This window comes from Pezoporus occidentalis, unplaced genomic scaffold (genome assembly GCF_034315485.1).
Source record: "Pezoporus occidentalis ecotype Australia unplaced genomic scaffold, CSIRO_AGI_Poc_V1 ctg62, whole genome shotgun sequence".
NCBI lineage: Eukaryota > Metazoa > Chordata > Aves > Psittaciformes > Psittacidae > Pezoporus > Pezoporus occidentalis.
Window position 1 is genome coordinate 947841 of NW_026915966.1, and position 25727 is coordinate 973567.

Consider the following 25727-nt stretch of genomic DNA (forward strand, 5'->3'; position numbering starts at 1 on the left):
GAAGAGAATTATTTCTGCTTCCTTGTCTGTAATAAATTCAGGTAGGGCTTGTGCTGGCTGTGAGGCTAAAGCTGAAAGATGCTCCTCCCATGACACTGAAAACGGCTGAAAAGAGGGACATGAGCAGATTGCCAGGCAATCAAATAGTCCCAAGGTAACCTGTGCTGAGGGATTTGCTTTGGTCTTTTGCTGGTACCCATCTTCTTTTTCTTCTCACAGCATCAGTACTTTCTGCCAGATGGCTATTATTTTTTACAGGACTACAGACAATTATACCTGTCAAGGGCATGCCAGAGTAGTTAGCATTTATGGTGTTAAGGAGATTACCTTCTAAATGTTAATGGCAGACACAGACATGGTAACTTTCCTACTGAAGATCCGTATTAGATCACTGTTTTGCAGCGCTGAATGGATGCTATGAGATTCAGAGGTGTGATTGCTCTTCAGGTCTGGAAACATGCCTGTACACAGGATGGACGCAGCTGATGGCCACACACTTTGTCACCATGTGTAAGCACAGCAGGGTCTTCCACCATTCATGTATGACAGCGCTCAAGCCTAGAGGGGTTTCCCTTCATATGATTCTCTGAGCAGGGTCACATCTGCAGGTATCAAGGAGTGTGTTTCCTGGGCATTTAGGTTGTGGGGGACATTTCTGTTGCCATTAGAGCCAAAAGTGATGTGGGACCCACTAGATTTCCAGTCACTGCAGCTGCCTGCCTGTGTTCTCAAAGGGCAGGGGGTTTAATCGGTTGTCAGAAGCTTGGGAAGGGTAGCACCATGCAGAGGGTTGGACATGGGATGCTGTAAGACATGTCAGAGAACTCCATCTAGATTGAATGTTGCATCTGGGCAAGCAGAGGGGAGACCGTTTGTTGCCTTGTTGGGTTTTGGGTCATGAGAAAAGCGAAGGCTGAGGCTGAATAAGGAGTTCTCCCAGCCTCTTGTTAGGAGTGCGGATCTAAAGGACAGCGATGTTTGGCCCCAAGGATACAGCCCTTTCCCATGGTCCCAGGAAAGCTGAATTAGAGTTCCCATAATTAAACCCTTGGCTTTTCCTGCTGGTGTGCAGCCAGGCTGGTCAAAGGGTGTCAGAGGGTGTTGCAGCTCACTCTGCTTCAGGCTGCTCCTGAAGGAGTGCTTGTGCAGACACAGGGCAGGATGTGTGACTGTTGATTCCAGGGAACAGCAGTGGTTAACACCAGAGGCAAGTCTGGCCCTTCCTGTTTATTCTCTCCAAGGGCATCTGTCCTCCCACAGCTAAAGGGGAAGGTAAAACAGAAATGAAGAGGAGGATGTCCCAGACACTGTCCTTGGAGAGAAGAAAGCAAAACTGAGTGAAAAGGCGAGTAGTGTTTCTGTTTCTGCCTTTGATGCATCAAAGGCAGAGGTGAGGGGGGGTTAGCAAACCTTGGGAGGAGGCCCCCAAAACCCAATTTCTTTGACACTAATTGGGTTGAAGAATAAGGAGATTCATTGCTGATTCTTACATGTAACTGTCTCTGTAAGCACAGAGGAATCTCACGTCAAGGTCGGCGGCTGAGCTATGCCCTTGGCAGAGCATGCACTGCTCTCACTGGGCCGTATTCTGCTATCAGTTACACCAACACAAGCACAAGATGGCTCAGCTCAGGCCAATGCAATGGGTGAACAGGGCATTGCTGTCAGTAGAGTTTGGCTTAGCAGTGTCAGGGGGTTTTATTGCTGTGCTGTGCTGACTGCACTGGGGGATGTTTCATCTCTGTATGCCCATCTCATCCAGGCATCTGAAAGCATGGTTAGATCAGCTGATGGGGCAAGACCTGCTTTGAGGAAAGAGAGACAAATATGGCACAAATACATCTGTGTTGTGACTGTTCACAGGCAGTATCTGCATTTTAAATGGGAGAGACACTTTCTATTAATGAGCTGGACTCTGACAAGGGTGTTGGGTTGGCAGGTAAGGTGCTGCCATGGTTATTCGCCAAAACCCAGATCCATGCACAGCTCTCCAGAGCATTTCCAACCAGTGGGATAAGTTAATAAGGTCACATAAATGTGAATAATCATCTCAGGTGCTGCCGTGTCAGCGTGACTGTGGCATCTTGATTATATCAATGGAGAGGGTGCCTTGGTCCTGCCAGCTGAGCACCCTCCCAAAGGAGGAGGAAGGAGGGAAGGCTCCAAGGACTGGCGTTCTCTACAGGGAGATGTTATTAATGACTTTGGTACAATGGATTAACTCATCCCCCAGAAAAGAGGCTCTAAATGGAGGAAGAGTGAAAGGAAACCAAACATGTTTGCACAGAGCCCATGTACACAGAGTCTGTTCATCTATTTGTCTGTAGATGTTGTAGACTCACCCAGTGCTGAATGATCTTTTCTTACCTGACACGTTCCCAGCAATTGCAATGTCTTTTCAAGAACAATAGGAGCTTTTCCAGCTTCCCAGGACTACACAGGGAGAGAGGCATGAAAAGTCTTGGGCTAGCCGCAGATGTCCCATTTGCAGAGCACAGCAGGATTTGTTTCAGGAGTAGAACAAATTTCACCATGAAGCTGAAAGGCTTTGGAAGTGTCCCCTTATTTCCTGAGCTCTGTGGACAACTAAATTCACTGACAGTGAGGGAACTGGCAAAATCCTCACTGCTTTGGCATCTCCTCACGATTTGATATTTTAGTCTCAATTTAATGGAGACTCAGGCATTGCCAAAAGCAGAATTCAGTTCTTATTTTTCCAAGCAGGGCTGATTTGATTTGGTCACTCCAGGAGCCTTTTCAGCTCAAGATTTAAAGTCGGATTCAAAAGATAGTCTATAACCAGAAAAATGCAGGAAAGCTCCATATCCAGATAACTTTCGGCTCTGAAAAGAGCAGTCAGAGCTGTGAACAGCTGTGTCTAGCTATGAGGTATGATCTGCATCTATCCTAGAAGGGGTTTTACTGTTCTTTCTGGTATAAGAGCTGCTTTACATTTCATCAAAGTTTTGAAATTCCAAATTTTGATGATAAATATAACACCTCTCATCCACTCCCTGTAAAACTGAACCTTTTCTGTTTTTTTCCCTTCTGATTTTAATACTTTTAGCTTCAAAACATTGAATGACGGGGTAGAAAGACAATTAGGGAGGAATTTCCCAAAGACTGCCTCCATCCTCCCTGTTTTCCAAGGCTCTGGTTGATGTGTTCTGCACCATTAAGTCTGAGGAAGGCAGCACCTTTGAATATCAAACTCTCGCACTGCAGAAGGTGCCTACAGAGATACACTATAACCACCACCTTAAAAGTACTGAATCAAGCAGAAAAAAGGGCTCTTTGAAGAGCAGAAACATCTTCCTCGCTTTGCTCTTCTGCGAGGCTGTGCAGATAGGGAAATACTGGGAAGCTGGTTGCGCACTACCAGTGCTGCTCGCAGTAAGCTTTACTTGAAAGACCTCGGTGTCCAGCTTTAATTCCTCTCAGGCTAAAAAGACTTCTGCGAAATCTCAGCTAGAAGAGCAAACCCGTCCAACTCCGCCTGCAGCTCCTGCTCACTGATGATTTTCAATCGCAAAGCTCAAATGTTCAGCTCTGGGACAGCCGCCTGCTCCTTTGTTGAAGTTAATGGAGCTGCACAACTTTATACAGCCCAAGGAGCGCTGCAGCTTCCAAAGGCAGATGTTTCTCTCCCTCTCTTTGTGTTTGTTCTTGCAATTTTATTCACTAGATGTAACTCACAGGAAAAACACCTTCTGGTGTCGAAGGGAGGCAGCGACGCTTTATCTGCAGTTGTGCAAACAGCTTTTAGGTTTGTTTCCTGCAGTCATTTTGTGTATCAGTAAAATGCAGTTGTCTGCAGAGTTTGAATGAAGCATTACCCTCAGCTTTGATTGCATTTTGCAAGGCTTGACCTGGAAATGGATACCATCCATGCCATGGGTATGAACCACTAAAGGTTTGTGTGCTGTTTGCTTGGGACAAGAAAGATCAGATTAGCTCCTATTCATGCTAGGTGCTGTATCTCTTACACAAAGAGGTACTGCCTGCCTCCGTTCTGCAATACTGGTCAGGGTGTCAGTAATAATCCTCTCAATGCTCATCAGGGTGTCTCCAATTTGGGTATTTCATCACAAAAACAAGGTATGGGGCAAGAGTGAATGTTCAATGCAACAAGTAAATGTAATTAGGGGCTCAGAATTCCTCACCTGCATAAATAGTCTGTAGTTATCCATTCTGGACAAGAACACACTCCTAAATTAAAGAAAGGCCACCAGAAAAGATGTAGTGAAACATCCATACCCTCTTCTCATGGAGGAGAAAACCCCTGGTCTTAAATTTCAGGGGGTGTTAAGGTTAGAGTGTCAGGATGAGCAAGAAGAGCAGCAGATCATGGGCTAGACATGTGAGGAAGGCAGCAGATGTCCATCACTGATGGTTACTCACTTCAGCAGCAGTGTAACCTACCACCTGGGGTTTGAAGCCCACCACTACCTTGTCTCAGCCTGGCTTTCTTGCACAGACTGTTCTGCTGCAGTGAGTGCTCTTACCAAGCCTCCTGATTGAAACAAGTCAGTGTCACGGGTTTGGTAGAGAGGATTTCTTTGCTCTGAAAAGCATTTTCATTGAAGGGCACCTAATACATTAGGAGGAGAGGTGCCACCATTCACTCCACTTGTCACTGTACATCTGGTCAGGGGTGCCGGGAATGAAAACCAGCAGTGCAGGAGAACAGGATTAATTTGTTAATGAATGACAAGAGAAAGGCCTTCTGCAAAGGGGTGCTGGAGGAGGTAAGCGTGCAGAAGTGGTCGTTAAGGAAAGAGCTGTTTCACTGATGCATGAGGTAAATGTAGAGGTAGATGGATACTGTTCAGAGTCAAATGGTAAAGCACATCTCAGGGGCACAAGGTACCTCCTAAAGAATCACCGCGATATATTTGGGGTTGGGTTTTCAAAGTCACCCAGGGGTTATTTCTTTGGGGTTTTTATTATAATGTATTGGTTTGCTTGAAAAAAAGAAACCAATCCATTTTGAATAACCAAGAGAAGACAAACAGCTGTAATTGAAAAGCATTGAGAGCTACATCTCGGTTTTGAAGAGAAGAGTGATTTTTCAGAGCTCAAAGCAATGAAGCACCCAGCCTTTACTGTACTTCAGGGGAATGTCAGCACCTAATTCCCTTTAGTTAAAATTGAAACACAATGAATTTTGTTTCAAGCCAGTTCTCTGTACAGAAGAGCGTGTAAAAAGGTTTGCAGAGGATGTTTAGAGGCGTAACATAGAGCTATAATATGAAATACATGGCAATTTAACATACAACTACAGTTGTATTATGCAGCCGTTATCGACGGTGTGACTGACACAATGTCCAATTAGGAAGGAGGAAATGACATCTCTTGCAGCTTAACAGCTACACTGTTAAATATGGTCAGTCTTTGCATTGGGAGAGTTATTAAAATGGCAGAAATTAGTGTTAAAGTAATTGATTGGCATTTCCTTAAGATGCAATAATATTCCCGTAAATCTCCTTCAGATAAGAGGATGTACCTGAGACATTTAAAGGACTTTTGGTGTATGTGCAGTGAGGGTGACTCTCAATGAATAATAAATGGCTCTGGGTGACTTGTTATTATGGCTCTGATACTGCACGATATTAACTTTAAAGGCATGCCTTCAGAACTCAGAAACGTTATGGACTCCTGTGTTTTATGATCTTATAACCTCAAGTCCTTCATCCTGGAGACAGCAGCTTCTTTGTTCCATCTCCTGATTACCAGGTAGCTGCTGGCACCACTTCCCTCCCTGCACCTTACTCTCCAGATCAGCTTCTCTAATGAGTGTTAGTTTTACCGGGCTGGAATTGAACCACTTTAGACCATATTTCCTCAGACATAAAAAGTTATCTAGGGCCTTACCATTCCTAAGTGATGTATGCACATTAGCTAATTAATTCATCTGGCTGAGTAGCATATTAATTTCCTTTAATTTCCTATTCTCACTCAAAAGGTAGCATTTCCTTGAAACCAGTGTGGTGGTATAGGAAAAGACTGGCAGATTTAGGCTTTCAAGGACAGCTTGGGGGGTTGGCTTTGAGTTATGCAGCAAAATACACGTGAGTATGCATGATTCTTGCCTTTACAAGACAGACATGCACTATTTCTGTCAACAAAACAATCATTCTGGTCCAAAAAGGCCTTCTTTTACTGTAAGTAAGCAGCCTAGGAGCTTACCTCCTGTTTTCAAAGATGGATGATCCCCTCTGGACTGGGGAAACAGTAGGACCTGTATTACATCTGTAATAAAGAGACAGCTACTATCCAGCTTCATTTATTGGTTTATTCATTATAAATCCCAGCCACTCAGAATCCAAGGACATGCTCAGAACTGGTTTTACCCAAAAAAAGAGCCCATTTCTGAGCAGTTACAGAACTATGGTAGAGCCTTAGCCCTCCCTGACTCTGCACCTAATGCAGAGGCTTTTAAACCAGTCCCTGTGCATGGGACAGGGACACGTATCCAAATATCATTATTCCAAAGGATCACATCAGTGTAATCATACGTACTTCTGGAAACAGACTGGGAAAAGGCCACAACACAGCCTCCAGACAGGCTAGGAGCCATTGCCTCACCTAAGGTCTAGATACCAGCAACCAGACATTGCTGCCCTGTGAACTCATGTGTTTTTCCTTAGCACTGATTTGGGACGAACCCCAAGGCCTTTGACATCAAGCAGGACCATAATCTTCACAGCACCCTGTCTGCTCACAGCGGTGACCACAGATTTGCCTCAAGTCAGTCATCACCTAGTGATGATTCACACCTCTGGTGTGGTGTGAGAGGTCTTCTTCATGAGCAAAGCAGTCATGGAGCAGGTTATCCACCTCATCACCACTCTTCCCTGTATGTGGCTCTCCCAGGATGGCAGTAATCATTCTCTGCAGGTGAGTGTTGGCCACAGCTGGTTTGATTTTCACATGAAGTGTTCTAACTTGGTGCTGTTCTCTTTCTTCTTCCTTAGCCAGCCCATGCTGCCTCCCTTCTTCCTTCTCATTTGTACTGTGCTAGAAGCGGTAACGGAGCCAGCATTCCTTTGCTGAGCTTCCCAGGAACTTCTGTTTTTTTTTTTCTCCTTTTCTTCTTTTTCTTTCCCAGATTTCTCAGCATTTCCAATCAGCTGTTTATATTTAAAGGTTGTCAAACTCATTTAAGTTATAGGAGTTATTAACTCATTTCCCCTCTCTAAGCAGGCTGGAAGAGGGCAATGCTCCCTCTCAGCTTCACTGTTAGGCTTTTCAATTGTCCTTAGCTGAAAACTGCTACAAAAAAAGATGAAGAAAACAAAGTGTACATGTTTTCTTAAAGAAGTGCTATAATTCAGGGCTTCTGGCATGGGCTTGATTCTGGGTTGATGGCATTCTTGCAAGGGTGGGTGAGACTCCTCTCTTTTACCTCTCTGATATGGGCTGAGACAGTATTTGCATTACGCTGGATTCAATTTAATGGTGTACTTGACCTATTCAAAGTAACAGATTTATTTATATTTTTCCAGGAAAAACAAGTAGCTCAAGGCATGCAAAATGTTCCGTTTTCTTTAGGACCTCTGTGCATGGAGTGGGGTCTGGTTCAAGAGGACCGAAGTAGGTTTGGAACTGGGATTCCTTTTTGAACTGAAAAATTGCATCATATTGCACTGCAAACTCATACCTGACAAGCACAGTATTGCTTGAGAGCTCAGAACATTCGTGCAGGGGTAATTAAAAAGCTCTTTAACCCGTATTAGTCTCGTGAAGTCTCTTCAACATGAATGTGCAGAACAATTTAATTGGGCAGATTTTGCTTTTTATGGGAAAGGTGTAAAAAAACCTCCATTGCCATAGGAACATCATCTTGGTCCATGGCAGCAGAGGCAGGACACGAATGGGGACTGCTTGACCTCAGGTCCTGGTGCTGCAGCACAGCACTGCAGGGACCAACCATGTTTTCCCACTGTTTCTCCAAATCAACCAAGTCCCTGGTGATACCAAACACGAGCCATCTCTGCAGCTGCCATGCTCCAGAGGTGCTGTACTTGTTACTATGAAATCTAGGGGGAAACTGTTTTTTTCACCACTTTTCCCCACCACAATTTGCTTTTCTGACATCCCAAAACAGAGTAAAGCTGTTTGATAACCAGATGGTGCAGGCATTCAGGGAGAGGTGGAAAACCAGGCTAGTGTAAACCTGACAAAAATCAGCAGTTTGTTTAAAATACTTGTTCAAATTGTATTTTCCCTTTTCCAGGCAGTTTTGGGAGTGGATAGTAGAGAGACGTGTGTGCATTACATTGCCTTGTAAGAAGAGAAGAATGCTTGAAGACCTCAGAGCAGCCTTCCAGTACCTGAAGGGGGCCTATAAGGATGCTGGAGAGGGACTCTTCATCAGGGGCTGTAGTGATAGGACAAGGGGTGGTGGGTTTAAATGTAAACAGAGGAAGTTCAGGTTAGATATAAGGAAGAAGTTCTTTAGTGTGAGGGTGGTGAGGCACTGGAATGGGTTGCCCAGGGAGGTTGTGAATGCTCCATCCCTGGCAGTGTTCAAGGCCAGGTTGGGCAGAGCCTTGGGTGACATGGTCTAGTGTGAGGTGTCCCTGCCCATGGCAGGGGGTTGGAACTGAGTGATCTTAAGGTCCTTTCCAACCCAAACTATTCTGTGATTCTATGATTACAATACAAAAGCAACATCTTTCCTACTGAAAGTGTGCATACACACACAGCTCTGGGCTTATGTACAGCGAGGAGGGGGAGAACACAAATCAAGCCCAAACATTATAATGTTTTTTTGCACTGAGCTGTCTGGGTTGTCAGTTAGGGAAATTAGCCTGTCTATCACACGTCTCTAATTTCCCATCACTTCCCCTGAAACCTGTGGGCTTTTAAAGAAACTTCTTCATTTTCCTCTCATTACTGTGTTTCTTTTTTGCTTCCTCCAGTTCTTAAGTAGGAAAGTCCCAGAGGATCCAAGCGTCTGAAGGAGGAACTTCGGGGCTCTTCTGATTCTTGCATGAACTTACACAGAAGTAATGGGGAACGTGCAGAACATGCCCAGGTTCCTGTACTGGGTTATCAGGGAGAGAGGGACGTGTTTAGGGAGGGGAAGGAAGGAGGGTGCATGCCCAGCCTGGTGTTGATGCCTGCACAGCATTAGAGGTGTGTTAGGAAAGTGTTACAGGGTGTTTGTACAACAGCCTGCGTACATGTTTGCTCTGTCTGGGGTATTCGATAGTCTCAGCTCCTATACATGTTTGTTTGTGTCTCTTGCTTCTCACTGGGGGCTGTATTTGTGTTGGGTTGTGCGTGAGCCTGTGCCCCTGGGTGTATCTGAACTGACACCATTCACAAAACAGATCCCCATCCAAACCACCTGTGGCTGTGCAGCCCCTTACCCTCCTTATGTGCTCACCTGCACGCCTTCAGCTTCCTTTCTTATTTGATGTTGTGGCTCCCCTGCAAATCCTTTAAGTTTGTAAATGATGTAAGAAAATGGCAGAGCAGAAAAGAAAGCTGGAACAGCTGGGGATGCCTTGGGGATGGCGCTTCCTGGCCCCCGAGATTACTGCGCTATCGCATTGCACTTAATTGTTGCAGTGTTTAGCAAATTGCATTAATTAAAGTGGCACATCTGGCCTTTTTATCAGAGGCTGTGCAGTTCTGGTTTTGATCCTGCAGTGACAGACTGACGGTATCAGCACCCCTGGGTAAACACTCATTACACCAGGGGAAGGGGTTCCTTTATTCTGCTGAAACCCGGGTGTGATGGGAGCACAGAAGCCTCTTTGAGAAGCCTCTGGTAAGCCCTGGAAAGAAAAAGTCGGTCATTAGTAAAGTTCAGTCACCACGGCTCAGCCCTACCCTGCCCAGAAAGGTTGGGCTTTCCCTCTTCCCAACTAAACCTGTTGTAGGTTTGCACCCAAAAGGTAGCTGAATCAAGCGATCAGCCAAAGCTGAAGCTCTGCTCCCCTCGAGACTCACCTTCCTTTTCCTGTGTGTGCACCTATAGCCTGTACTGCAGCCCCCTCGTTGTACAGAGCAGCTCACAAGCAAACATATTGCTTAATTCTGTCTAACTCTCCCAACCTCCTAGATTCAAGGAAGGGAGCTGAAACTCTCAGACAGGATTTAATGCACTCCACAGTCAAGATCTCTTCAGCGCTGAAGCCACCCACAGATCTTTTTGGGGGAAAAACACAGACTTCCTGTGTAAGAACTTGGTGCCTCCACTCTTAAATCATCGCACACGCACTCCATCGTTTCATCCCAGCTATTTTTAAGGATGCATCACGTAAAGGACACTTTGCCCCCCACATCAGGGGGAAATTCTTAAAATGATCGAGCATGAATGGAGCCAAATTACCTAATGAAACAATTATTTTAGCAGGTATTACCTGCATTTAGGTAGTTTTCATATAACCAGAAACGTCATCTGCTTTTTATTTTAGCAGCATTTATATCCTGGCGCATTGGCCATGGCATTAAAGACCTGATCAGTTAATCTTAGCAAAAGGAGGGAGACGTAGGGGAGAAGAGAAATAGCAGGACTCGGTTCAATGTGCAGTGTCAAACCTGACTCTTGTGTTTGCCTTTTAGGCAAATAGACTTACTTAAGGAGTGGACAAACTTACATCCAGACTCGTAACACAAACATGTCTGGGTGACAATTAGATTAACATTTTTAACTTCCTAGTTAGAGCTGAGTGTATTTAGGGGCCTTTCAGAAGACAGCTTCTGAAAGCCTGCAATTTGTGTGCTAACAGAGCCAGCCCCTCTGCAGCATGGCCCATTCCTGGCTTAGCCCATTGCACCTAGCACCACTGTAATAGGACAGAAATGACCATAAGTGTTATTTATGATGGCCTGGAAGTTGTAGATAATGACATGGTGCCTAGGACAATTACTCCACCCATCTAATCCCACACTACCATGGCAGTTCTTCCTTTGGGATGGCTGCCTGTGTGCTCCGTGGGGGTCATTTTTGGAAGGAGAACCAAACCGAGCTTTGTTTTGCCCAAAGCACTGAACCATGGCAGTTGCACACACTGTTGTACTGGGCACTTGTTTAGGAATGCATCACCTTAATAGCGCAAGTGATGCTTTGCACCTTGCATCAGAAGCTCTTCTAAAGAACTGTAAATGGACCAGCACACCTCTTGGAGCCAGTGCAAGCTGTGACCCTCAGCTTGCTTGCTGAATCATCAGCATGGACTTCACATCTCCAGGAAACCCATGGTTTGAGCCTAACTTTTAGGTCTGGATGCTCGCTGACACTACAGCATCCCTGCTGCATCTGCATGCAGGTAGATGAGGGATCCCAAAGTTATGGATGCAGGGAAGGTTTTATTTCCCAGCTAAATTAAGTGCATTTAGCATTGTCTTCAAAGAGGTTGGTCCCAGGTAAGGCCACATGAGCAGTTTATTTTCCACACACCTGAGTTTAGGTGATGGGCAATGCCTTCAGCAGAACTAGCCCCTGGCTCACACCATTGCCAGTAAGCCCTTAGCTAAATAACCAAGAGGTGAGGGAGGAGGGAAACTTAAACACAGGAGCCTAAGAAAGAGGCCACTTGTAAATCCAGCCACAGCCAAGCTCCCATTAGAGACACAGAAATACGGCTGCACAAGGCTGTAGCAGATTTGCAGTTGTATGGGGGAAGTGTTTGCTTCCCTCTCTGTATAATGACTGTTACTGATATCATTACGGTGCTCCACTTGGCACATCCGTTCACTTGGCAGCTCTGGCTGAGGCATTGGGCTTTCCAGTCTATAGAAAGCTTTGCAGCACTTCTCCTCGAGCACACGCTCTGCAGCTAAACGAGTAATTATCCGGGAGCTTTAATCAACCTTCATTCTAGCTGCATTTGCCACTAAATCTGTAGCTAACTTTGAAGACCCCCTGAAGCATGAATGCCGGCTCGGCGTTGTGTGCAGGGAAGGCCTTCAATTGCCCTGTTGGTCTGAACAGGAACTTTCCGTCTCCTACAACTGCTCTTGCCTTGCAGGATTGAAATGAATGGGTGCAGGGATCCCAGCAGAGCTGTGTCAGGAAACAGCTCAACATCTGCCCTAGTGTGGGACGTTTTATTTATGTTCCCCTTGGCAAAAGAAAAGAATCTGCCGTCAGGAGGTGGTAAAAAAAGGTGTTTTCCTAACAAAAACAGGCTCTCTGCAGGCACGGTGAAAAAGGCACAGTTGTAGAAGAAGTTTGAAAAGTGCCAGAATTTGCAAGCCTGTGTGGGGAGCAACATCCCTTCAATGCATGGCAAGCCTTCTGGCTTTATCACCCAGCGTTAGAGATATTTTGTAGGCTAGGTTGGATGGGGCTTTGAGCAACCTGGTCTAGTGGAAGGTGTCCCTGCCCGTGACAGGGGGTTGGAACTGAATGAACTTTAAGGTCTCTTCCAACCCAAACCATTCTGTGACATTCTGATGCAATATCAGGAGCAGGAGGTTTGTTCACATGAGTAGTTGCTTCTGAAAATGCTGGTTTATGTCTCTCATTGAATCTAATTTCACTTTTGTCTCTTTTTCTCTTGTCAGCATGGATTCATTTGCTAGCTCCTGTCACCATACTGCACCCTCCATGTCCACTCTTCCAGAGAAACCAAGTCTGTTTTGTCCAGCCCCAAGTCCAAGCCATGCATTTCCAAACCAGAGTCTCTCCTACATGATTGTCTGGTTTTCCAAGACGTAACTCCGTGATGATACCGATGAACTCACAAGCTGGATTCACCAGTCCCCCCTTACCTGACTGCAGAGCACACATCAAGAAGGTTATATCACCTGATTTGACCCTGCTAGAACAAGGGTAATAAAATATCGAGTTATTTCAGCTTTCAATGTAATAATATGTTGCTGATTATAATTTCACTTCTAGAATTATGAAGATCTTTTTTTGCAAGCAACAGAATCCATCAGTTCAGTTGATCGCTTATTTCAATGGTTCATTTTCCTCCTCAAAAATTGATGTCTTGTTTCCCATTTGAATAGCTCTAATTTTAATTAGAAGGCATTGGCTTTTGTTGCTAAATTAAACAGTGCCTTGCCTTTGATCTGGTACATACTGCACTGCACAGCCCTTGCTAAACAAAACAGAAAGATTTTTAAATCTCTCACGAGGAAGTATCTGAGGTATTCAATAATTTCTGTATCCACTGTCAATGCATAGATCAAGAGACCACCGATAGAAAGAGCAGCACGTGGAGTGAGAGAGGTACAACTAGATGAGTAAATGGAGAGAGTAAATCCAAAAGTGGAGAGAAAAACAAAGGGAGTAGATCAACAAAATCCCCCGTTCCCCAGGTTGGAATGAGTCCTTCACCTCAGTGAACAGCTTTTCTTACCTGAAAACTGTGAGCCAGTTCAAACATAATCCATCACCCTGTTGCTGAAGCCATTTGACTCCTTAATTTCACCTGGAAATCATGGCTGCTCACTAATCACATGGGAAGCAGCCTCCCTTTTCACTCCCCAGATCCCTGGCACCATTACTCCTATATTTAGCAGTCACTTCTTCCCATCACTCACCAGAATCACTCTACATCCAACACGTTCAACTTTGCATCACAAACTTGCCAATTGGCAGGAGCAAAAGCAACTTCTTTTCTTTTTTTATGGTCCTTACTTGACTCTGGCCCCCGGCCAGTCAGTGTCTTCATTTATTGTAATGAATTTGTGTCATTAATATGTTGGATATGCACAGCAATTGCAAAGTAGTACATTAGGACAAAAGCTATTGCTCTGGATGCCAGCGTTTTATTGCCACAGCCGATTTACAGGCTGATAAGCAACTTTGCGGTTGTCCTTGAGAATGGGAAAAGGACAGGTAGCGTGGCAGAAGGGAGGCACTGTGGTGGCTGAGGGGAAGCGTGAGGTTTCCCAGGCCTTGCGCAACAGGGGGGTGGACTTGATTTCATCTTTCCTCTTTAATGTGTCTTCACGATCCCAGAGAAACACTGCCGACAAAGCCTGGGTGGGAATCGCGGGCACTTGGGGAGGAGATTAAGTGCCATTACAACACTGCAGGTTTGGGAGCTTCTCTGTGACTAGCTCATAATGGAGCCATGTCATCACTTTATTGCAAAGATAGGATAAAGACAGGCATTATATGGTGTTAACATTTAACAGCCATAACTTAACTTTCAAAAGACATTACAGGCCAAGCCACAGTGAATTGTTTCTTTCTATGTGTTTAATCCTTGGCTCACGTGCTATAGAGCAAGGGTATTTGCAGGGGAGATAGAGTGCTAGGCAGACAGACTGACAGACCTGTCTGTCTGTCGGCTCGGGAGGGTAATCCCTTGAAATGCAACCTGGAAAGAAGTATTTAAAAGGAAAGAATAAAACAGAAACAGAAGCAGCACAGATAATATTTTTGACTGTCAAACAATGAGCATCCCCCTCCTGTGACTGAGCCTATACCCAAAGGAGTCAGTCGCAGGCCCCTGTATGTGATGCTCCTGGAAGCTTTGGTGGGGCAAGATCAGGAATGAGGGCCACAGAGAGACCTGGGCAAGGTCAGAACATCAGCTCAGGTCCAACATACCTGTGGGCTGGGAAGGATTTGGCCAAGATGCTCTGCAGCCTGGCAATCCCTCCCAGCATAACACCCTGCTTGGGCTCCAGAGCTCATCCCAGCACAGAGGCACCCAGATTGAGAGGCTGAATTTGGAGAGTTGTTGGACAGTCACCTTCCCAGGAAATAGATTCCCCGTGGCACTCACTGCTACAAGGTATGACTGAAAGCACTATGAGACAGAAGCAGATGGTCCCTTTATAGGGGTAACTTGAGCACTCGGAGGGGGATGGCTCAGAAGACAGCCTCTTTGGAAGGAGTGCTGGATCCTCCTGCTTTGGGCCTTGAATCCTAATTTCTCTCCTGGAGAGGAAAGAGGAAAATTCCCTATGGGTGGAGCAGAGCAGGGAGGATGTTATTGCTGTAACCACCCGGTCCTGCCTCTCCTGCTTCCAGAGCAGCTGCTGTAGGGCATGGCTGGGATGAGCTATTGATCCAGGGGAGCCCTGTGCTCTCCCATCTGGCCACTGGAAGGAAGGAGGGATGATCCCCCCATATTTCATAAGCCCTGTGAAAATGAAATGGGCAGTCCAGGGACCTCCAACCTGTCACTCCCCATCTTAATTAGCACTGTCAGCTTGCCTGCGTTTTAGGTAATTAATTATGGTGCTTCATAGCTGCATTTCTAGTTGACACCAGCGCCCGCTGACGGGACAGGGTATTGATTTTCTAACCTGTTTGTTTGTGCTTGTGGTCAAGACTCACACAACAGGAAGCGTTTGGTGCACGCTCAAGAAAATATTCGTCAGCGTTATCTGAGAGCCACAGCAAATAGATTTGGGCCCAGAAATAGACTCAGCTGCTGAAAAACCTATTAGCAGCATCTCAGATTTCCTGTGTACCAGCAGGTTAGGGGGCAAGCACTTTAACATTGCCCACAGCTTGTGGTTAATTACTGTTTGTGGAGTTCCCGTCTGCAGTTATGCTTGACAAAATGCCCATAAAGACAAAAATGAAATGCTTGCTGGTTTTGGATGGATGCCACCTGGTCCCCATACCCTTCCTCCCCCACTGGGTGCTAAAAGGGCAGCAAAGACAAAGCAGAGTTGGGCTGGTGTAGAGCTTTGTGTTAAGTGTGAGCAGCGGTGCCCCGGAGCAGCTAAGGGGGATGCGGACCCCATGGTGCAGTGTAGCCATCCAGAGCTGTGACCTGATAACGTGCCATAAGCTGACATGGCTATTGCACGTGTCCCTGTTTGCTCTCTGGGATAGCCTCTGGCTTTGCCAGATGCAGAACATGCAGAGCTACCTGCTAAAAGAAACTAAGAGCTGATACAGCAGGAAATAGGTTTTTTCTAGCCTTGAATAAATTCCCCTCTTAAGAGCTACAGTGCAAGAGCCTCCTTGGGCTGGTCTGTATCACCAGCAAGCATGCACCAACGTACCTAGTCAAATGGAAGTTGTCCCTGCACAGGACAGGGGGTTGGAACTGCATGAGCTTTAAGGTCCTTCGAACTCAGACCGGTCTGTGACTCTGTATGAAGCAAGCAGAGATGCGAGCTCCTTAGGATGTTGTTTGGAGGACCAGGGAAGGTATAGGCATACTTCCAAACTCTTCATGCCTTCTTATTCCTGATGAAGAAGCTAACGGGACAGGTAATGGGTTGAGGGCCATGACCTAGGCTGGGCATCTGCTGCTGACCTCTCCCAGGGGTTGTGACCCAAAGACTGAGAGCGACTGATGCAGAGATTTATGCCTTGTTAATAACAGAATTGAGCAATCAGCGTAATGAAATCCATGCTCTGCATTAATGAGCGGCCGAGGCAGCAGGGGCTGAGCCCTGCCTTCTCCCAGGGTGGGCAAAGGGGGTGATGTCTGCCTGGATTCAGTCACTCCCTCCAGAAAATGGGGCCATGCCCAGTGCAGGCAGGACCCAGTGCCCAGCAGAGCTTTGGATTTGCCAGGGCCAGCCCCTGTGAATGGGCATATGGCAGGGAATGGCGAGATGTCCATCCGGAGTTGAATGTTGAGTATTGCCTCAAGGTATAAAGAACCCCAACATTTTTTCCTCTTGGGTACAAGTTGCAGGTTTTAATCACTGCTAGGTCCAGCCTCAATATTTTGGGTTATTTCTCCCCCATAAATTCCTGGCTTCTTTTCATCAAAACTCAGGAATAAGAAGGTATGAAGAGCATGGAGGTGGGCCTATACCTCCCCTGGCTCTCCAAACTGTTATTTCCATATATATTTAGAAAGGTCTTGTATAAGAAGACATACAGGAGAAAGATGCTGAAGTAACTCAAATATAGTTACCATCACATGGCACAAATTTTGAGTCCTGACATTGTGATTCAGACACAGCTAAAATTAGAGCATGGCTCTGGGCATCACTTGATTTTTTGCTTCAGAAGGATGGTATGACTTATGCAAAGTTGTTATGCTATAGCCCAGATACACAGCTATCTAAAACCAGCTGTGCTGCCTCATCTCTTACTGGAATATGGCCTTACTCTAATAGTACTCCTTTGCTACGTATGCCAGCTCCTTGTCCAGCAGGCCCCTGAGCCTGGAGAGTGGAATTTAAGATGAGAACAAGTGCACATCTTTGGAAAAACTCAGATTTTAAAATGATTCATTTGTCCTTTACAAAAAGAGAGTGCCTGGTGTATAGTATTAAGGAAATTGCAGAGCAGAATCAGCTGAACTGCAAGGCATTGCTAAGATTCTGTCATCAATTATTTAAACACATCTTCCAGAAGGAATAAAAGAAATAGAAGTGGTTATGCTCTAACTTCTGTGGGGAAAGCAATCCTAGGGACACAGTGGAGCCAGCACTGCTACTCCTGGGAGCCTCACTGGCGTCTGCCCCAGCCCCGTGGCACAGGGCACTACAAGGTATGTCCTCAAAGTGCTTTTATCCGGTTGGCTGTCACAGGGGAAAAGGGGAGGAAAACGGTGCTGGGAGCTTTGTGTCCAAAGCTCTGTGGTGGAGCAGCAAGGAGGGAACCTCCTGGGTGCCAATTTGCTTGTGGCAGGGTTTTCCCCATCAGAAATAAGAGGTGGAGAATAAGCATTTCTACAGGGATGGGCGGCTGCCAGCCTGTCAGTCACAGGGAAACGAAGATCTCCAACAGGTCTAACTGTAAAACATCAACAGTTAACTCATGCCAGGGGACCCGGCTGAGGTTAATCTGTTGCCATAAAGGATTTATTAAGGTGGATCATGGCGTGCCTGGGGAGGTGCCGGGAAGAGGAGAACGCTCCGAAACCCACACAGCCCATCGCTTGCGCAGCCCTCTGCCCAAACAGGAAACATCCCATCAGCGGTCCAGTATTTATTTCTCTTTAACCTCCCACCCCTGCTAACCACCCCCTGCACAATTAAGCTGGATTCCCATGGGAGCTGGGGGAGAGGGGCAATTAGAGGGGCAGTGGGAGCAGAAAGCTTCCCCCCCTGTGTCATTAGTATAAATTGTGTTTGTGCAAGTTAGATTTTACAGCAGCGTGTCAATTAGGGTGTGAAATTTAATAACCCAATCGAGCTTCCCTCCCTCCAAGCTAAATTGAAATGTGCTGCCTGGTTGGGAGAGGGAAGGGGGATGTCACGGGTGGGAGGCTGAAGATGGTGGGGAGGGTAGGGGTGTTTTTCATGGTGATTAAAAGGGGAGCGGGTTGTCATCCTTAGCCAGGCAATAAACACCAGCTTTGCTTGGAGGGAGCAGCTGATTTGAGGTTTTAACTTGTGTTGCTTAAAGGTGGTGACTTTCTGGTGAAAGAATGCTTGGGAGGGAGAAAGGGAAGCTTATTTAGTTGCTTACCTTTAGTAATGTTTCTAGTGGGAGGTAAATGTCACCACTAATGACTGCAGCACTGTGGAGCAATCCCAGCTCTGAACACCCAAAGCATTGCTATAAGGAGGAGAAGGAAACACACCTCACCAACACCCCATCCCATGGCAATGCAGGGGTGGGATGGGTGCCTGCCCAAATCCCACCAGAGCATGAGAACCAAAGCTGAAGCACACAGGGTTTTTAGGCCAGTAGGACCAACATTGAGAGCACAAAGTGATCAGACTCTATCTGTAAAAGGGGCTATAAAAACTCCTTATAGGGAGCTCAAGCAGATATGTTATTGGTTCATTTAACTTGCTTCAGGCTTTAGGATGGATGGTGGCATCAGCTGGCCCTACCCTGCACATGCTGTTTGTCTCCACCACTGTGATAGTAAGAGATTCAATAAAACCATAAAAATCAGTGCTTTCACCTAATGGCAAGGCTCCAGGAGCTGAAAACTGGAGGCAAACAGCAAATTATGAGACTTGTGAGAGCTCATCTCAGATTTTAGCCTCACCCTTGCAATATTTGGTGGGTTTTTTCAAACATCCCAGTCCCAGAATCACAGCATTGATCCCCTCTTGCCATCAGGGGATGGGCTGAGAATCACAGCTCTCCGTTTTCTACCCCTGGAGACTGGAAGAAGATGTAAAACATGAGATAAATAAAAGGGTCTTAGAAACCAGGCAACAAATAACAGTAATTCAGTGTGTTACATTAAAGGCAGTAAACCTTCCAGGTCTGTATTTAATCACTTGCTCTTTTTGAGTCTAGTCTGCCTGGCTGGGGTCGTCCATACCCATATGGGAACAGCAGCGCCCTTCATGCCAAACACATAATGTTACTCACGGCCAAGTCCTGCTGTTCTAAGCTGCATTTACCCAAATACTTTGGTTTTTGAGGTGGGGTGGTGCATGCTGTCTCCTGCCTTCCCAAGACCTTGGAGGTGCCCAGAAAGCCTTTAAAGAAATGGGGTTATGAATACGATTCCTGAAGGACTGCTACAGCCACCATCAGTCAAAGACTGGAAGCAGAGAAATCGTGCATTTACACTTATGTCACAGCAGGTAAATGCCTGGTGCTGACTCTTAAGCACTTTGTTGCCTGTGTTTTAGCTTGTGGGTGTTCGGCTGTGCATGCAGAGTTAAGCAGCTCTAAGAGGAGATGCAAGAGCCTAGGGGGAATGAAGGGTGAGAAAGGGCAGAGGGACAGGCAGCAGAACAGTGATGGCCAAGTCATACCAACTGTTATCCAGAGCTGCCAGCTTCCAGTACAGTGAATGGGAAGCAGAGATGGCAGTTCAGAGCACTCACTGGTGAGGTCTGGGTTAGATGCTCCCTGTTTATGAAAGGAGAGGTCTTCTCGGCAAGGAACTATCTGAATCATACACTGCTGTCCTGACCAGGGTGCTGTGACAGGTCCTAACAGGAGTTTAGGCTCTAGAGATGCTTTGTGCATCATTTTGATGGTATCATTCTCTTTATCCAGCCCAGGGACAGCAAATCTGGTGCTAAAGATAGTAGCTTCATTTTGTATAGCTCACTGCTCTCCCTTGTTCCTCCCCCACCATTGCCCAACAGTAACGTGTGTTGCTCCATTTCTCCTCTGCATATCCCACTGCCCTTATCCAGTCCTATGCCCACACTGTTTTCCTGAGACCTTTTCCCTCCTCAGTGGCAGATGCTCTCTAGCCAGGCTCCGCTGCAAACCTCTCCTGGGCTGCTGGTCTCAAAGCTCTTTAAAGAGACCCATTATCCAGGAGACGGATGTCTAGGACTGCTTGGCTTTCCCGGAGGAAAGCAACACAAAGGATAGTTTTGTGGTAGCATCTTTGCACCAAGCCCTGCTGAAAATATAAGGCGGTGAGCTGGAAACAGCAAAGAAATGTTTATGAAATGCTTTCCTGGACACTGCACATGCGGTGATAACGTTTGTAAATCAGGTCGTGCCATTCCCTGAAATCTATGTGCAATGTTCTGGATATTTAATGAAATAAAGATGTAATTAGCCTCAGCTTTTTAATGCTTTGGAAAACAGCATCACCTTGATTTGAAGGGAACTCTTAAATAAGATTGAGTTACCATGCTGAGCAACCCACTGCAAAGATACAATCTAAGGAGGGAACCTGACCCCACCAGGATTTCCTCTATAGTGTGTTTGCATTGTATCAGCATCTAATCTGGAGCACATATCTAGGCTTCTCTGTGTCCCATTCAGACTGGAATAGAGCTGAGTAACTTCACTGAATGCTAAAAAAGGAGATATTTCCTACAGGAAGGAAATTTTAAGGTTATAACCTGCATGGTCTGAAGTGCATTTTTCAAGCATCTGAAATGTTAAAGGTCTCCAAAAACCTTGAGAAGCAAGATAAAATGCCGCATAGCAAAGGCCTTTAGGTAGGTTTGCAATGGGGAAAGAGATTAAACATAAGATTTGGGATGCCAATGACCCGTACACATTTTCAGTGAACAGCAAAATACCATGAAAGACTTCAGTCCCCTTCATGTAATCAGCCACTAGCAATGCCCGAGGTATCCTGAGATACCAAATCCACTCTGGGTCTTCTTAACTACCCAGCTGCTTATCCCTGGCTCCTTATCTTTTGATCGACAAGGCTTGATTTTCAGAGGAAGGGGATGAAATATTCCAACAGGATACTGTCAAGACTGGTGAGAATTTCACTGGACATGTAGAAGAGATGCCCATAGCCTGAGGTCAAGTCCCCAGCTGGGTGCTAAAGGCATGGCTATAAACAATACAAATGTTTTAAGCCCTCCAAAATCAACGCAAGTGTGGTTATTAGAGCCAGTAACTCATTGCACTGTCTGCTTCCCAAACCTGGGCTAAAAATGGCTTTCTGGCCTTCCAGCAAATAAAAACTAAAATTGAACAGCTGAAAAATCAGGAATTTGAAGCATAATGAAAGACAATCTGGGTCTGGGGGCACAGGAAGGGAAGGTCTTTAAGTCCCTCACTGGAAAACCCTAGGCTTGACCCTACCCCAAGCTACTGCAAGGCAGGCTCTGTTACTTGATGATCCAAACAGGCATGAGGAGCTTCAGGGACAGAAAAATTTTCATAGAAAAAAAATATCTTATTGTCATAATATTTGAAAAGAGCCCCCAGGAGTCAAGGAAAATGACAATAAAAAGTGTTGAAAATGGAAAGAAGTGGGAAAGGCTGCACGAGACTCTCAGGGTCTGGGTATAAGGCAGGAAGAGGTCAGCATGCAGCCTTGCGAGAGGCACTACAATTAGTTGTTGGAAAACGAGGGGTCTCAATGAATTCCTGGGGTGTTTCATTGAGAGTTGTCCAGTTTGAAGAAGCACTGAACTTCCCCTGAACCCCTGCCCCGAGGTGAAAAGCATCCCTCTCACACCCACAAAGCACAGGCTCTGAGAAACACAGTCTCCTTCTCCCCTTCTCTCCATCCCTCTTAATATCACTGTTCTCAAGTTGCCTGACGTACCGTTTATGACAGAAATAACCTGCCTTGGCACTGACACTTGAATTTCACTTAAGGTTCATCGCATTATTAATGACAAGATCAATATTACCGAAGCCGCAATAAGAGCTCTTACCATCCATCCTCCTCCCACCCATCCCAGGCACCACGCTCTTTAATCCTCCATCTCTTTTCAAGGGTATCCTCCTCAGCACTGGAAGGAGACTCTCCCATTGCCGGGGATGGTTCATTCAATCCCTGACAGCTGCCCTGACATATTTCTCCCGAGCCTTGAAACCTGAGTGATAAGGCTCAGGAGTGGAATAACCCACAGACTCTGTCTAATCACAGCGACTGCCGTGGCCTTGCTGAACTCCTCCACTACAATTAGGTAATCACGCTGGCAGACAAGCCTGATTCATATCGTTTTACCATCAGTAAAGTGATATCTATCACCCTTACAACAGACCCGTTATTGCTGCAAACCACTTCGTCCTACCCAGTTAAAAACCCCTTGTAAAAGCAAAAAAAAAAGGGGGGGGGATTTGGACATATTTTATGGCAAATTAACTTTTCACATATTCTTTCCCTCCTTATATTAAGATCCCATTCACAGCTGACACTTGCAATAATATCTGTGCCCCTCATCAGTGGAAAAGGTGGTCCTGGGTGAGGGCTGGCAGCATTCCCCAAGGTGTTGGAAGGGGATTTAGGACAATCGGGAGAGGTGAATTCTCCGCTCCCTTTGCTCACCTGTCTGTTGACTCTGGAGGAAGCCCAGATTTAGTTACTTGGGATGAACTCTTCTCCAAGGACAAGTCTCTGCCCCAAGGAAGGCAAAGGCACCCAAACTCAAACTGAAGCTCTATCTGCCCCATTGATACTGAACTCCTTTAGCTCTGGTCCTACCAGACCCCTCATGCAAGTCAATCAAGTCAAAAGGAAACCTCATCAATTCAAACAAGCTTTGGATCAGACCTACAGAGCCTGTGTAGGTGGAAATAAAGCCACATACCTCACAAATGCAGGGCAATGAGAAGCTGCATCTTTATCATGTAGGGCCATGCACATATTTATTACATTTTCTTTCAGTTCTGATTTTTTTCTATTAATCCATTTCTTCTGGACCTGTACCTTAACAAAGCCAAAACCTGCAGTAACAAGGTGCAGCCAAGCTATTGTAGAAAAATACCTACACTACAACACATGAACTTCCCATTATAAAGGCGGTATATGTGCACTGATTGATCCCTAAACTGGCATTTCACTTTATTTCCCACTGGAGGACTCATTCATTATGGAGAAATAAGACTATTAAATGCATGATAAAGCACATGCATCAATAGATGAAGCTGGTGGTTACTTTACTGTACCTATCTAAACAATAGCTGGTAAATAAATCTATTTGTGATCACATAGGACCTTTTAAAATGAATAAAGAAGCAGTAATTATTAAGCAGCAGATTACAAAAAAGGCAAGTAATTGCTTGCCAGCATTACCACCATGCGCACACACACACACAGAGCACATTTTGCTGCTGCAGCTGTGACTGCAGGGCAAAGGCAGGTCAGATGCACAGATTGCAAGGAAACTACCAACAGAGCTGCTCAGAGCCCCAGTGGCCTCTTTCAGAGGCGTGCAGGTATGTGTGTGCTTATATGGGAGCAAGCTCTTATCTCCAGCAGTGGGGAAAGATGCCCAGAGGAGAACACACAAGATGTTTGGTTCAAGAATATGAGTGCCCATACTGCAGTGGATGAAGGCAACAAAAAGAGAACCCGAGCACATCCATGGTAGGGGAAGGATCCTTACATCATGGTCTTTCTTACCTGGCGAATGAGCCTCTCCCTCTCTCCTTGCTTTCTACAGCCATTTCCCCTTCAACACGCTGCCTTGCAGGATCTCCCTCCCAGCTTTTGGCCTCCCAGTCCTGCTGCTTCTTATTGCTTCATCTTCTCGCTTTGAGAAGATGCTCGAGACCACTTACATTGACCTTGACTCACTATTAGGCCTCTTGTCCCAGACCCTGGTGTGCAATTGTTTCTGCCTTGCCAGGAATCCCTGGCAGCAGGATTTACCCTTTGTCTACAGTCAAAGATACAACAGCTTGGAGTAAAACTGGTAGCTGTGATTGTGGTTGGGTTCTGGGTGAGGAGTGATGAAAATGAAGCAGCTGGATGGGAGCACCAAACAGTGCCCCCATCCCTTGGTGCTAAAGATTGCCTACTCTCCTGTCAGTTTTGGTGAGTTAAGGGTTGGCATCAGGGAAACTTACCCAAATCGGATGTAAAGCTACTGCTCCCATTTGTTCTACTGAATCCCCTTTAAAGTTTGAAGGGTTGAAACAAAAGCTAAAACACAACCCCAGATTCTGGAGATAAAGAGCTCCCTGAATTCTTCATGGAAGTCATGGAGATTTCAGATGAAACATCTGCCACTGAAATAGCTAAAAAGTTATTTCCACATCTGGTCAACATTTCCTTCTGCTGATCAGATCTCATTTTTACCTTGCTGCTAAACAAGCTCTTAATGTTTATCACTAGGTAACAGTGGAGAACCTGGGACAAGCTGAGGTGATCTGCTTCAACAGGGACAGGAAAGGTGGAGATGGCAGAGACAGACAAGACAATGAGAAAGGAAGAGGAAGAAGGATGAAGAAATGAACGGTTTTAAAATCAAGAGATACGAGTCCACAAGAGTCTGAAATGGGACCTAAGAAGCAGCAGTGACCAGAGTCAACTTTCCTTGAAACTGTTGTTCAAATCGAACCAGACTGGTCCTTCCTGTGCCCATTTTTGAGGACGCTGAAAAGTCCCAAAACTGCTCCAACAATCCATGAAAAAAAAAAAAATATGCCCACATTTTTTTTCTTTAAATAAAAAAGGGCACTAAAGCCCCCCAAAACAACCACCATGTTGTTGGTCATGTTCTTAGACCTCCAAGAAACCAATGTCAAGCTAAATAGATGGGACGTAACTCAGCAGAATTGAACGATAAGCCATTACTTTATGGCCAAGTGTTCCAAAGCCTGCCTAATTCCTTACCCAGCAGACAGTGATTTACCAGGACACAGTGGGCAAGGTGGGCTATGCGCCTTCCAGGGACCATTCCAGGTCGTGGTGGTCAGGAACCATCTCAGCTGAGCAGGCTGGTGGTGCTGAGCGTCTGAGGACAGATTGCAGAGCTATAACCAAATGCCCTCACGCGCTGATTTAAGTGAAACAGAGGGGGGAAGCAGTGACACACGAATGGCCGTTGTGGTCTCCATCCCCAGATAAATCAGTTATCTGTTTTCTCTCACTGCACAGGCAATGGCAGTTTATGAAGCAGCTGTCTGAAAGGAAATTTACTGGACAATTAAAAGTGCTGACTTTCAAGCAGTGCTCTCGAGGTGGAGTCTAAAATTATTGGGTGTGAAATGCAAATAGATTTAACAGTTTTACTCCTATTTAGGTGACGTTCACCCATTCCCAGCTATTTTTCCTCCCCTCTTTTTTTTTCCTCTTTGCTCTGATTTTAAACGGCCCCAACTTTCACGGGTTTTAACAATCTCAGACGCACGCAGTAAAACCTGAAGCACGCTCCAAGGCTGAACGAACCCACACCAGCGGTGTGTGCAGTGCAGGAAAGTGGGTGAAAGCAAATCCTATCCCCAAACCCTAACAAAATATGAATTTAGAAATAAGCTGGTAATTGCATTCAGCTTTGGGTCTGCCCCACAATCCTCTGAGGCGGTTCTTATTCAATAAGCGTTTGGCCAGGCCCCAACAAACTTGAATAATCACAAATTGACCAAACTAGCTGCTCTAGGAAAACCTTCCCTAAGGAGGGATGTGGGAACCCCCAGCCTGGCGGTTGGTCAGGCTCCGGGGCAATCGTGTTCCCATGGGAGCACCCATTCCCATAGATGCTCCCCTGAGGTTCAGCGTGATCTGTCAGAGCTG

At 45.8% G+C, this 25727-nt stretch overlaps 2 long non-coding RNA genes across 3 annotated transcripts in view; both read left to right on the top strand.

The window, feature by feature from the left end:
• The window catches only part of LOC134174624 (uncharacterized), a 195765-nt gene that overhangs the window by 139742 nt on the left and 30296 nt on the right, over nt 1-25727 (top strand). The gene's annotated exons all lie outside the window — the stretch shown is intronic.
• On the top strand, nt 8933-24626 carry LOC134174625 (uncharacterized). 2 transcript variants are annotated; one of them, XR_009968728.1, is made up of 3 exons: nt 8933-10372; nt 12529-12796; nt 24327-24626. It is a non-coding gene; the product is annotated as an uncharacterized LOC134174625 (long non-coding RNA). The 2 variants fall into 2 exon arrangements; XR_009968727.1 differs by lacking the exon at nt 24327-24626 and having other exon boundaries at nt 12529-13103.